This window comes from Choloepus didactylus, chromosome Y (genome assembly GCF_015220235.1).
Source record: "Choloepus didactylus isolate mChoDid1 chromosome Y, mChoDid1.pri, whole genome shotgun sequence".
NCBI lineage: Eukaryota > Metazoa > Chordata > Mammalia > Pilosa > Megalonychidae > Choloepus > Choloepus didactylus.
In genome coordinates, this window is record NC_051335.1 from 12,002,342 (window position 1) to 12,016,459 (window position 14,118).

Genomic DNA, 14,118 nt, shown 5'->3' on the forward strand with positions numbered 1-14,118 from the left:
ACTGTAAGGGAAGCCATGGAGGGAAATAGAAACAAGAGTCAGAAAGCCCCAGTTCTGTGAGCAATTTCCTGCCAAGTAAGCACTAACCTTGCAGTCTATGAAAACAACATGGGATTTCCCTCTTAGAAAGCAATTTGGCAGCATGTGTATTCAGTACAATACTAAATTAGGGAGGTACACACAGAGATGTGCATTGCTGTGGGTTTTTTTGGTTTTTTGTTTTTTTTTAATAACAACGAAATTTGGAAACAATTGAAATGGGGGACCCTGGGGGCAGGTTAAGGAAATTATAAGGGGCCGTGTAGCACCGTGGGGATAAGAGCACAGCTTCCCTGGCCAGACCCGGTGCAAATCTCAGCTCTGTCACTTCTTTGTCTGCTGCCTTGGGAAAGTTGCTTAATGTTTCTGTGTAAAATGGTGATAATAATTCCTACTTCATGAAGTTATTTTGAGGATTAAGTGGGATCTATGTAAAATGCTTGGACCAGTGCTTGGCATAAAATTAGCTATTATTATTACACAGCCACTAAGAATAAAGCTGATGGAGTGATTTAATAACGTGGACAATCACATGTTATACTCTTGAGTTAGAAAAGGATGCCAGTTTATAATGAGAAAAAAAACGCAGAGAAAAAGACTGAGTTTCCCCTTCCCCTTTTAGCTCTTTGCCACTACCATCCCAGCCACACCCTCCGGCCCCACAGGGCCCCAAACACCTTTCCGTGATTCCTCTTGTTAAAGATGAAAAAGGCCAGCATAAATAATAGTAATAGTAATCATCATCATCATCATCTCCCCCAAAAAGACCGTACTTAGATTATAAAGAGGGGCAAAAAGGAACCAGAGGAATCAGCATTTATTAGGTTTAGAAACCTGACCCTTGTTCTATACTGTGTGTGGATTCTTCCTTGAACAGATGAATGACTATTCAACAAGCCCTACTGCTATATTAAAAAGAAGACTGTTTTTTCCCCCTTGCTCTGTATTTTAGAGTGAAAAATGTCAGAATCTCTAATAATTCAGCTGCAATGAAAGCGCGGCTGTATTGTCATGTTTCAGCTGGAGGCTTTTGGGAACCGTCCTGTCCTGACTTGCAGGGAAAGGGCCGCTCCCGGGTCGTCCTGCTTCCCACCGGGTCGGCCCTAGCAGGAGAAGGGGGCGCAGGCCCAGACCGGGCGGGGACGCCCTCGAGACTGCGACTCGGCATGGTCCCCACCCTCGGCTATTTTTTTGGTCGGGCAATGGCGGCCACGGCCTTCAGGATGCGGGGAGTGGTTTTCTTTCATCTCGCGTCTACGATGAAAACGTGCCAAAAAACAGAAAAGCAAGGGAGAAAGAAAACCACCTTTTTCTTGGCTTTACGTTTTTTGCCCCGAGGATGCTCAAGGGATGAAAAAAACAGTCGTCTTCGTCATGGTTTTACTGGGGCTCGAACCCAGGACCTTCTGCGTGTAAAGCAGACGTGATAACCACTACACTATAGAACCAGCTCGGAGTGCAAGGGCGAGATTATTTTATTCATGGTCATGCATCAGACCGTGCCCTTCCGCCGTAACCCCGCCCCTGCGCCGTAGCTCCACCTCTCCATTGGTGCGCCCCGCCCCGCCTCTAGGCGCGGTGTTCGCGGCGACGGTGACCGGCTGACCTCGTGGCCGACGGTGCCGCCCCCCCAACCCGCCCCAAATTTTCTCTCAGCCGAGGTGGCGGCGGAAGAAGGGCCTTCCGGGGGCCTGGCACTTTGTGGCCACTTCCCTCAGCTCGAGAGGGGCCCGCGCTCTCCCCATTTTCCCCACGGGCACACTGAGCCTCGGCGGCCCGAGTGACCTGCCCTCGTCAGAAGTCAGGCCGTCGCCGTTCCGGCCGCGTCCGGAGCAGGGAGGACAGGAACGCCACTTGGAGCCGAAGAGTCAGGCAGCGCGGGGTTGGGGGGTAGGCGGGAGGCTCTTGTTAATATTGGCGTTTATTTGGCTAGGGCTTGAAAGGCCGTTGGTCAGTCTTATCCGCGGCCTCTTCATTCTCCCCCTTCCCAGGCCGCAGACGGCCTGATGACCCAGCTATTTCGCTTGGTTTGCTTGGCCTACGTCAGCGGGCCCTTTAGGGTTACAGGTGCTTGAGATGGCCTGCTGGGCAGGGCCGACCACGTAATTTGAGGGCTCAGTGCAATAGGAAAACGCAGGGCCCTTTGTTCTGAAATTCAGAATTTCCAGACGGTGACAGCTGCGCATTAAGCCCCGCACGTGGCCCTTCTCAGCCCAGCAGGGGCCGGCGCTGTGCTTCCAGGAGTGTGGTCCCGAGAAGGTGCTGGGCGGGCCCCTCCCTTACAAAGGGCTCCCGTGTGGCCTTGCTTCTTGGTTTGCGTGGCCAGGTCATTTGCCCTCCCCGTTGTCTCTGGATGTATCTTCAACATTGCATACCATCCTAAAGCTTGAAAATCCACTGAAACCCATTTGGGGGCACCTTAAAGGCCCAGTTGTACATGACCCACAGGCTGCAGCTACCCTTTTCCCTGGCATCTTCCGCCTGAGACTGGAAGGTTGAAGGAGGGATGATAGGGATTGTGTGAAAGAAGCGACCTCTCAGCCAACTCCTGTCTTCCTGGGAAGGCCCCTGGAAGAAACGGGGTGGAAGGAGCACTAATATGGGGGTCAGGAGCTGGAGTCTTGTCCCGCCTTGGCTACTCACTAGGTATGTGCTCTTGAGCTAGTCAGTTCACCTCCCAGGCCTCCGTGTCTACGTTTGTGAGATGCGGGGCTTGGGCTGGACACCTCTTTCACCTCTGGGCCTAAAAAACATTATCCCCATTTTCCAGGTGGGAAAATGGAGGCTGTCATCTGTCACCTGATTTTTTCCACAGAAATAAGGCAGCCCTGCAGCTAGTGCTTGAGTTTTCTAGTACCAGGTTTCCAATGTCCTCAGTTCGCTCCCTGTAATATTCATCATCAGGCCCCCTTCCAGTCTGCCTTTTTGTTCATGCATTTCGAGAGGCCTTTTGAGCACTCAATGCTTAGATTGTGAACTATGAGAGTGGACAGCCAACAGCCAGAGGATGAATTCGGAAGAGCTCCATATTTCCTGCTAGACAATGAGCTGTAATGACTCCCAGCAAGCCCCAAAATAGGGATATCCCACCTGTTTGAAATCCCTGTCAGTCCAAAACCAGGCTGCCAAGAACTGGGCCTAAAATCACACTCAACAGTTGTTCTGGTTTGTGTTTCTGGGGAATGCTTTGCTCTCCCTCCAGCTCTCTGCCCTTATTGTAAGGGTGGGGTAGCCAAGTGCAAGCTTTGGACAAATTCCCATGCTTTCATTCCATGTAGAAAAGAAGTTGGTGCACATCTGATGCATGCAACACAGGTTTCTGCCTTTAGTGAAAACCTTTTGTTCCTTTTCTCCACTCTGACAAGGCTTTTGTTCCTCTCCCTGCCTCTCAAGGTGGTTTACAAAGAATTTTCACAGATGTTCCTGCACAACAGCCCTAAGAGGTAGCTATGGTAGGAATTATTGTCTCCATTTTGCAGCTGAAGAAGTTGAAGCCGAAGAGTTTGAATGCCTTGGCAGCGACCATCCAGCTGGTGAGTGGCAGGGCTGGGCTCCTCCTCAGTCTTCTGATCCCTAAGTGATTGTGGGCGGCCGGAAGTCCATAAAGGCTACCCATTGTTCCCATTATAGTGGCTTTGGTCTGTTGTAATATTTTGTATGCATGCCAGTAAGGAAATGGATACCTTTTATTTTTTATGTTTATCTTTTGTGATTTTTAAGTGAAATCATCAAAAGTAGGACGTAGGAGCCTGCTGGAAAAGGCTATAAATGACTTTCACCTTTTAAACCATCAGAGCCAGGAAAATGCTTCAGATGGCCATAGTTTTTCTGGCACTTCAGACTGTTCAATCAGATTTGTGAGGCCCCAGGTATGCCCATAAGTGTCTGAACAGCTATAGGAAAAATATATGCATAAACAAACAAACAAAGACTTGAAGTCACTCTCAAACTTGTTGAGTCCTCTGATGTCGTGATGTTAAGCATTGTTTCCCCAGTGTTTGGCTTGTCTGAATCAGAGAAACCATAACTTCAAACAGCATGAGCTTAGGAAAACTGATTTACTTTATATCATTTAGAAACTGTTGTATTCTGTCCTTCAGTGTCCTTTGGATGTGTGTATGGGGAGTGGGAGCATCCTGAGGGCTATTTGGCCATGTGTGGAGACATTTTTTGTTGTCACAACCGGAAGGGGGGGTGTGCTGCTACTGGCATCTTGTGGGCAAGGCCCAGGGGTGCTGCTAAACATCCTGTAAGGCACAGGACAGCCCCCCACAACAAAACAATTACCCTGCCACAAATGTCAGTAGTGCTGAAGGCTGAGAAACCCTGCTCTGGATGGATGGTCGGCATTCCTACCTCAGCCCAGCCCCTCCACTTGGGCTAATGGAGTCTTCTCTCCTACTCAAGGAAATCACTCCAGCAATTCTCCCTTCTTTCTCCCACATCATTATTTTTCCCCTCTCTACTGGATCATTCCAATCAGCATGTTGTTATTTCTCTCATCATTAAAAAATTAAAATTTAATCCCATTTCCCCCTCTACTTCCATTTCTCTGCTCTCCTTCATAGCAAGACTTTTAGAAGGATTTGTCTATAGGTGTGCTCTCCAGTCTCCTCCTCCCGTCAGCTCTTGTTCCACCACTCCATCCAAGCTCCTTTGATCAAGGTCGCCAGTGACCTCCACATTGCTGAATAGACTCGACCTCACTCCTCATCTTCTTGGATCTGTCAGCAGCATTTGAAACAGTTGATCACTCCCTCCTTCTCGAACCACTTTCTCCTCTTGGCTTCTAAGATACCGTCCTCCTGATTTTTGTTTCCTACCTCACTGGTTACAACTTCTCAGTCACCTTTGCTGGGTGGTCATCTCTCTGACTTCTAAACACAGGTGTTCCACAGGGCTCGGCCCTTGGACTTCTCTTTTGATTCACACTGCCCTGGTGACCTCATTCAGTCAAATGACTTTAAATACCTTCTATAACCTAAATGACTTCCAAATTCGTATCTCAAGTCCAGATTTTTCTCCCAATCTCCAATCCTGCCTCTTCAATGTCCCTTTAGATGTCTAATAGGCGTCTCAAACCTATTATGTCTATATTTCTAAACTCCTGATCTTCACCCCCTATATCTGCTCCTCAATCAGTCTTCTTTGTCTCAGATAATGACAACTTAATCTTTCCAGTTGTTTAGTTCCCAAACTTTAGAATCATACTTGATTCTTCTCTTTTTCTCATACCCCAAATCTAATCTCACTAGCAAATCCTATTGGCTCTACCTCCAAGATCTATCAGAATCAGACTGCTTCCCACCATCTCCTCTGCTGCCACCCTAATCAAAGCTGCCATCACTTTTTGCCTGGATTATTGCCAATAGCTTCTTATCCTGGCCTCCCAGCTTCTGCCCATTTTTCTCTATGGGCCAGTCTACACATCATTGCCTGAATGATCCTTTTAAAACCTAAGCTAGATCTGGTTACTCCTCTGCTCCCTGGCTCCCCATTTTAACTAAAATGAAAGCCAAAGCCTTATAGTGACCTACAAGGCCTTACATGATCTGACACACACTCACCTGCCCCCTTCCCTCTCTGATTATGCATCCTATTTCTTTGCCTTTTCTTTTACTCTATTCCAGCCCCACTTGCCTCCTTTAACATTGCTAGTAACCCTTCCCCTTCACCCTGGAAACTCAATATTTTTCTCTGTAGCACTTATTGTCATCTGCATTTCTAGATATTTATTTTGTTCATTGTCTGTCTCCCACTGTCCCTGACTAGAATGAAAATTCCATGAGGGCATGGATTTTGTTTCATTCACTGCTATATTCCAAAGAACACAAACAGTGCTGAATAAATATGTCTTGAATGAATTTGTTCAGCATTGGGGATGACTCAAGCAAGGTCAATCAGTTCCAATCAGAGCTAATTCTGGGGCTTCTGCTTGATTTCCTGGGGAGAGAATTTCCTTGTTCATCTTGGACTTGAACACGAGATAATACAGAGACTGGAAGTTCTGCTGCCATCTTACTATTGTGTTGTATCAGACAAGGCTCTTAGTTTCATACAGCAAAACCGCTTTTCCCTGTGTAGGATTTTTACATCCTTGCCCCATTCATAGGCTTGAGGAAGTGACTTGCTTTGGCCCGTTAAATATGGGCAGAAGCGATGTGTATTAAATTTCTGTTTGGGGTGATAGAAAAGTTTTGGTAATGGATGGTGGTGATGGTAGCACGATATTGTGGATGAAATTAACACCACTGAAATATATATTTGAATGTGGTTAAACGGGGGAAATTTTAGGTTGTATATATGTTACTAGCATCAACATTTAAAAAACAACAACATAGGACTGTACAACACAAACCTTGAACCCTAATGTAAATTATGGACTATAGTTAATAGTACAACTATAATAATACTCTTTCATCAGTTGTAACGAAGGTACCACACTAATTAATAATGGAGAGGGGGCAGTAATATGGGAACTCTGTATTTTCTGCATGATTTTTCTGTAAACCTACAACTTCTCTAATTTAAAAAAAAAAAATAATGTGTATCACTTCTAAGCAAAAGCTTGAAGAGCCAGCCGTGGTTCACTATTTCTGTTTGTTCCCTTTGCTATGAGAACAGCATGCCCCAGGGAGAGGTCAGCCTGAGTCTTGGAGGGAAGGATGTTACAGAACTGCAGTTAACCTGTGATGGACATGGAAAATAAATCTTTTTTCTTGTAAGCCACTAAGATGTGGGGTTGTTTGTTATCAAAGTATAAGATCACCTAAGCTGCTTCATCACTCCTGCTGGTTTAAGAAGAAAAATGAGTTTATTATAGGGAATTAGGTAGTTTGCAGAATCTCTGAGAAGGCCTTGGTGACTCCAGATCCAAGTCACACGGTGATACTGCACCAAAGGCACCCACTGCTGCCTCCTCTGAGTTCAGATTTAAGTACTCGAGCTAACGATGGAGCCCAGAATCTACCAGTGCTGTCTCTCAAAACTGGACACCTCGGCCACTAGTCAGAAAATGGCTTTTGTAATCCTTCCCCTCCCTTGTGTTGCCTTCTTCTGCATTGAAGTCTCTGGCAGAGCCTAGTGTTCTCGCTACAAAAGAGGCTGGAAAAGCAAATTTCTTGTTTCTCCTTTGGGGAAGAGGGAATAAAATGTGGGGAACTACCAAAACATAAGGAGGATGTTCAGAAGTTAGTTTGTGATATCTACTAACAAAGCATGAAAGACATCTACTAACCTTCTGGAAGCCCGAAAATGGAGACAACACTGAGGAATTAGAACTGAGAAATAGAGAAACTGGGTGAGATCATTTAAGTCCCCAGGCAAGTCATGCCTTAAATCTGCTGATTGGCTCTTTAGGTATTTGAGGAATACATTCCCATTTTGCTTAAGCCAGCTGTAATTGGGTTTACTGACACTTGCAACAGAAGGAGTCCTAACGATACACGTCTAAAATGTGTATGCATCAGCACAATGACTGACAGTGGAGCCCTGGCTTGGACACTTGAAAGTTTTTGGTTGCCCTCAGTTCCCAGTAAATGGGGACAGAGGCTGGTGGTCATGGGAATAGCCATTTCGGGTAGGGTAGGGTTTTGGCCTCCATGTCTCCTGAGGAGCCAGTGACTCTCAAACACAGCCCAGCACTTGCTCACATGTAGCACAGGAACTGGGGCAGGCGAAATTACACAGTGGTCAACACATTTGCGGCCGATGTGCTAGTTACTTCTCCACTATCCTTTCATCATCTTTTCCTTAATAAAAATAAGAAGAACGAACATTTATATAGTGCTTGTTATATGTTAGGGACTATTCTAAAGTCTTTACACATATTGACTCACTTAATTTTCACAAAAACCCTATGAGAAAGGTACGGTTATGCTTATTTTCCAGATGAGAAAACAGACACAGAGCATAATTAGGTAATTAACCAAGCCACACAGTTAGTAAATAATGGAGCAGGGTTTCAAATCCAAGTCTTCTTGCTCCATAGGCTGTGTGTTTAACCTCTACAGTACATGTGCCTGTACTTATACGATACTTGAACTTGGCAATGTGCTCAACTGAAACAGCTGGATTTCCCAGGATCCCTTAGAGCTAGAAGAATCTATCTATGTGACACAATTCTGGCTAATAAGATATATGTAAGTAGGTGGGCTTCCAAAAGAGTTTCTTTAAAAGGCGGTAGACTCAGCTGAAATGCCCTATTTGGCCCTTTATCACTTCTGTCTGGAATGCAGATGTGATGCTGGAGGTAGAGCAGCTATTTTGTGGCAATGAATTGACAAGTATGAAGAAGAAAGCCATGTGGCTCAGCTGAAAGAAGGAAGGTGCTTGGGTCCCACCTCTGGATTTCCTACTTCCAGATTCCTCATTAAATATGAAAAGTAAAACCACTAGTTTTTAATGCCACTGTTCAGTGGGAGTTTCAATCACATGAAGAAAATTCAATCCCTAATGATTAAACATTTCCCCATTGCTCACCCTTAGCTGTTTTCTATACTATTTTGACAATGCCTTTAATGCCTTTAGTCTTTTGTTTTGGGTGTTTTATAAAAGTTCTTTGGGTGATGAGGTGCAAACTTAGATAGCCAGTCAGCATGAAAGGATGCGTGAAAGACAGCTTTGTTAGATCAAAGACCCTGGAGGGGGAGAGGGGAGAGTGAGGGGCCTGCTGGGCTTATCTAACCTAGGCTCCTCCTGCCAGGGTCCATGGAGGAGGAGATGGGGGGAAGAAGCATTTGTAGGTCCCAGGCTCTTGCCCCAGAGGGGAAGGGTAGGGCTTTCCTGTGGATACTGGAAATTGGAAGTTCCAACAATGCAGCATGAAAAGCAAAATGGGCAAGGGCCGTTTGGAGAAGCTGAGGACAGCTTCTTAACAGCCAAGCCATATGGAAATACCTCCCCTGCTGGTAAATTATGTGGCATGAAAGGGCAGAAGCAGCAAGGGGCTGTTGGGAGAAGAAGCCCGGCAAGGGCCATTTGGAGAACCTAAGGGTGGCTTTTACCATCCAAGCCATATAGAGGTACAGGCCTTGCTAGTTGTGGTTAAACCCAGGGCAGGGCTAGCCAGGATGTTCACTCAAAAGTGAAACTTTAGGACTAAGCCAGGTAGGATGATGAGGCACTAAATATGATTTCTTTTATGCCATTACACCTACCAGCTGCTGAAGGACTGCCCTGTGTTCCAGTTCCTTGATTTGAGTTGTTTATTATCACATGCCTGCAAGATGTCTAGAAGTGCAGTGTTGGGCAGTGTGGGGAGTTAAAAAAAAAAAGTATACGACATGGTCCCATCTCAAGGAGTTTATAGAACATTAGTTATCCCCCAAAGGATCAATTTCTTCCAACATGTTAATGGATGATAATGGCTTGTTGTGATTTTCCTAACTTAGGATGTTATTGGATTTTAATTAGGGCCCTGTCTCCTTTCTTTTAAAGGAGACACTCAAAAGAGAAGACAGGTAGGAGAGGTGTGACAGGGTGATAGGCAAAAGCCTGTCTGATAGTAAAAAAGTCTTCATGTGGAATTCCTCTGAAGACCAGCCATCTATAATCTCCGAAATCATCCATAATCACATTCAACGAGATCAGATTTTATAGAGATAGCCATTCTAGAGAAAAAAAATGGATCAGCTCAAGATACTTTTTCTCCCCCTCCCTTATTTATGTGTCTTGAGATGACCCTTGTTTCTAAAGTCACTCCCCTGGGGCTGTATAACTGAGCACAGAACAATCTGTCTACTCCCCACTGAAGAGGAAATGTCTCAAAGCAGCATCCAACCAATGCTAATTGGTGGCAGAAATGAATTTGGCCGCTCCCTCTACTTCCACAACACATAATGTCTTCTTTCAATTTCCAAGTAGATTCAACTGCAAATGGTTCCCCATAGCCTGATGGGAAGCTTTCAAGAGTGGTGCAGTTAAAGAAAAATCATATTATGTGTTTTTGTTAGTGATTTGAAGAATTTGTGATCCTTTTGATACAATTAGGGTATAATCCAAGGCTTTGTACCAATTATTAGGCTTTTTAACTCAGAAGCTGTCTGCCGGCTAGCTGCTTTCCTCTCTTAAATCCCGTTAAAATGCAGTGGGCTCTATTTTGTGTAAAATGATCAGGCTGCCATGACAACTGTCTGTGGAATATTATTTCAACAATAGTCATTGGTCTAGGGCCAATGTTCCTTCTAAAACCCAGATGCACATCTATTCTTAAAGTTGTTCTCCCGGACATCTTTATAACAAAACAAAAACAAAACACTTTCCACTGGCCGGTTTCTCTTTTTGTCTTTTAGGCGTTTGAATGAATTGAAACAATTGCAAATTGATTATGGATTTTATTGCTGTTTTGTTTGGAGGGGGGAGGGTGATTTGGGTAAAAATTACAATTGATCACATAAATTTTATTAGACCATACCAAAGTTTGGAAAACTCTCTCCCCTCTAGGTGTGCAGTCCTTAAGTTAAAATTATTCTTTTCTGCATCTGACAGAAGGAATCTTGTGCTTGCACGTGACAGATGATCCAACCCCATCTGATTTAGCAAAACCAGTTTCAAATTGAATCTGGTTTGAAAATCCCAAAGGTAAGATTTGAGATTTATGATCTACTCAGGGTTCCAACTCCATTTCCCTGCCCTTCTCTTAGTCTGCCCTTCTCCATGTATCAGTTTCACCCCTGGACTGGCTCTCCTCATGGTGACAGCTTTGCTCAGAGCATCACACTTGGGGGAGAAAAGTGAGCCTATGCGTTACCTTGTGCTCTTTTCCAAAGTCCTGAGATTCACTCCTATCGGCTGCCTTTAGCTATGTGCCTACCCCTGAACATCCCCTTTTGCCAGGAAAAGAGGATGTGTTCACATGATAGGAAGCCAGGAAGTGGGCAGCTTCACATTGCCATCCAGGTCTCAGGCTCCCAACTCAATCTTTCTGCATCACCATTCTCAGCTCCAGGCTCTCTTCCTAAAGTTCACAAGATGGCTGCTCCTCCTCCAGCCATTGTGTCCTGCTTCCAGGCAGAACGGGGGAAGGGCAGCTGACTCTGTTCCTTTGTATCAGGAAAACAATAACTTTCCTTGAAGCCTCATCCAGTAGATTTCTGCTTAGATATAGATTTCTCCTTAGCTAAAACTGTGTCACATGACTGTCGGAAATAAAGCGGTGCCTGTAAGGGAATAAACGCTCTCTCGGTTCTGGAGGAGAAAAGAATTTATTTACAATCTTGCAAGATGGGGCGTCCAGCCAAACACGCGGGAGGCTGGCGCGCCAGAGGAAGAGAATGGCGATGTTTAAATCCCCTACTCCTAATTCGCAAGTCCCTCCCCTGTTTCCCCATTGACTGGGTACTACAGAGGTTACAGCCTATCCGAGAACACTAACTAATTCATCTTTTGAGATTTTAATTTGTACAGCCAATCCCAGAGAGCCAACTAGCTCATTATTGAGATTTTGAACTGATTAGCCAATGCCCCCCCAAATTTTTATTTTTTGCTGTGAGTTCCCGCCTCTGATACTACCTCATGTCTCTTTACATCAGGCAGATTCTCTCTTCTCTTTGTCTGGGGCTTGTTTAAACTGGTTTTGCCTCCATTTCCCTTATTCCATGCTGTCTCTATGTGAAAACGAAACTTATTCCTTTCTTACAGATTCCCTCCTCTTTCTTTTTTAAACACTTTTAGTTTTCACATTTTAGATTCTCAAATTTGCTAAGGGCTTTTTCACATTCCTCATCATACGGATCTTTCTTATTTTTGATTCTAGTGGTTTTGATGGGTTTTTGAACTAGCCTTTGAGCACACAGGATTATGTAGCACCCAGCTGTTATAAACATTTTGGCTGGAATGATAAGGAAAATTAAAATAGATGTTGCAATTCCTTTCCATTTCTCGAACCAATTTTCCAACCATTCTATGAGTGGGTTGTTAATGCTAGAATTCTTTTCTAGTTTCTGAAATAAGGCTGTTAAGCCTTGTAGGGCTTTGGTGATAGTTCCATTAGGCGCGGTATTATAGGGGATGAATGTGCGACAATTTCCCCCAACTATAGCACAGATGCCTCCTTTTTCAGCTAGCATCATGTCTAGGGCCATTCTGTTTTCCCATGCCATTCGGCTAGTGGCATCTAACTGTTCTGCTATTTCTTTAATGACATCCCTGGTATAGTTGATAAATTTTAGCTGATGATTGACATTTTTATTGATGGTGACCCACCAGAATAAGGACGATTTAAATTCTGCAGCTACTTGATTTTTAGCTTTAAACTCATTAGGAACTTTCTGGGGAACCCCTATACTATCTACAAACATTTTTTTATTGAAGGAACTAGGTACACTTTGTACATTTTTCTTTTCTCCTTTGCCTTGGGTTGGTACTTTTTTATTACTTTCAAATGCCAGGGTAAATGAGATAGCCAATTGAACCAGAGCACAGGTTCCTCCCCACCTTTCAGGTAGTGTTGGCCAGAGGATGCCCTTCCCACAGTACCACCAGAGGTCTGCTCGGGGTATAGTTAGGCTGGAGAAGTTGCCAGTACTATCCTTGCTCACATTCCACACCTGTGTACACAGAGCCATGGTACCAAGATCCTGGAGCCCTTCTTCCCATCTGGAGAGACAGGCAGAGTGGTTTCCGGGACCGAGGTGAGACGCTGGTATGGCTTTGACACTTCCCTTCTGGACTGGAGGGAAAAGGGAGGACAACGTACTACAACTTTCACCAGGAGTAGCATTTTGAAAGAGGAGTGTTATACATTTAAACTCCCTTTCATGCTTTTTCATCCCCAAGGGGAAGGGCATAATCTGAACAGTGGGTTGTTTGGTTGTACAAGCATAACAGTCACTTCTGTTTAGACTCTGGATGGTATGTTTGCCCGATTCTACCCAGGCATTTGTATTTCCATAACCTGTCTCTATTTCTGTGGTTTGCTTTAAGTCTTTGGTCTTAAGTGTTCTAATGACCTTGGGGTCAATTTGAACTGGAGAGTTAAATTCCAGCCAAGTTTCCCTTAATGGTTTTTCCTCCAACCTGGGTAAGACCCATCCCTCATACTGTGTGGTCCACCAAGCAGTGTCCCAAGAATAACAGGGGTTAGGTGTCTCATAAGTTATACTCTCAAATGTTCGCCCCCCCAACAATCTTGCTTTCTATTTGAACAGTCTGCTTACATAAATGCTTATATTCCTCACTCAGTTGTTGCTGACGTTTTAGATTTTTACAGCTCATTACTTGACAAACATCAAATTGTACAGTTTGAGACTTTAAGCCTTTGACTACACTTATAACCAGCTTAGCAGAACCTGTTACTCTTTGAATATAGAACATTATGATCAGTATAAGCAATTTCATCATTAAGCTATACACAGAGCACAATGCAAACATAGGGTTTAATTCAGCCCTTCCTCCCTCCTAGTATGTTCTTTCAACTGTTGCCTATTTAAAGTGATCCTTAGGGGATCTGAGGTAGGAGTCACTTTCCAGGATTCAGGTTGAGTTGCTGGATACTTATCGTCTGGTTCAGGCACCGGTCCCTTCACTCGTGTGTAATGAGTCCAGCCTCTTTCTGCCGTTCGGACTGCCGTCTCAGTTGTCAGCAAGACCTGATAGGGTCCTTCCCAGATCGGTTGAAGTTTGGATTCTTTCCACGACCGGATCAGAACCCAGCTGCCAGGCTGATGTCGATGGGCAGCAAATTCAAGAGGCGGGGTCTGAGCCAGCAGTCCACAGTGCCTGAGAGATGATAAAGTAGAAGACAAGGCCAGTATATAATTCTTAAGAAAAAGATCTTTTGTGTCTAGGGAGGGGAGCTCTCCAGTCCACCTGGGGAAAGGCAAACCAAAAAGCATTTCATAAGGGGAAATTCCCAGTTCTTTTCTAGGGGCAGTCCTGATTCTTAGTAGAGCTATAGGTAAGCACTTGATCCAAGGTAACTTTGTTTCCAAAACTAATTTAGAAAGATGTTTCTTTATGGTTTGATTCATTCTTTCCACTCTCCCAGAGGATGGTGGATGCCAGGGAGTGTGGAAGTCCCAAGTGACACCCAGGCTTCTCATGACATTCTGCAACACACAGGAGGTAAAGTGACTGCCA

At 44.7% G+C, this 14,118-nt stretch overlaps 1 long non-coding RNA gene and 1 other non-coding gene across 2 annotated transcripts; one reads left to right on the forward strand and one right to left on the reverse strand.

The window, feature by feature from the left end:
• Nucleotides 1–1,414: 1,414 nt before the first annotated feature.
• On the reverse strand, nt 1,415–1,487 carry TRNAV-UAC. Its single transcript has one exon. It is a non-coding gene; the product is annotated as a tRNA-Val (tRNA).
• Nucleotides 1,488–2,005: 518 nt separating this feature from the next.
• On the forward strand, nt 2,006–10,965 carry LOC119524060. Its single transcript, XR_005214759.1, has 3 exons — nt 2,006–2,685; nt 3,519–3,572; nt 10,528–10,965. It is a non-coding gene; the product is annotated as an uncharacterized LOC119524060 (long non-coding RNA).
• Nucleotides 10,966–14,118: the final 3,153 nt, after the last annotated feature.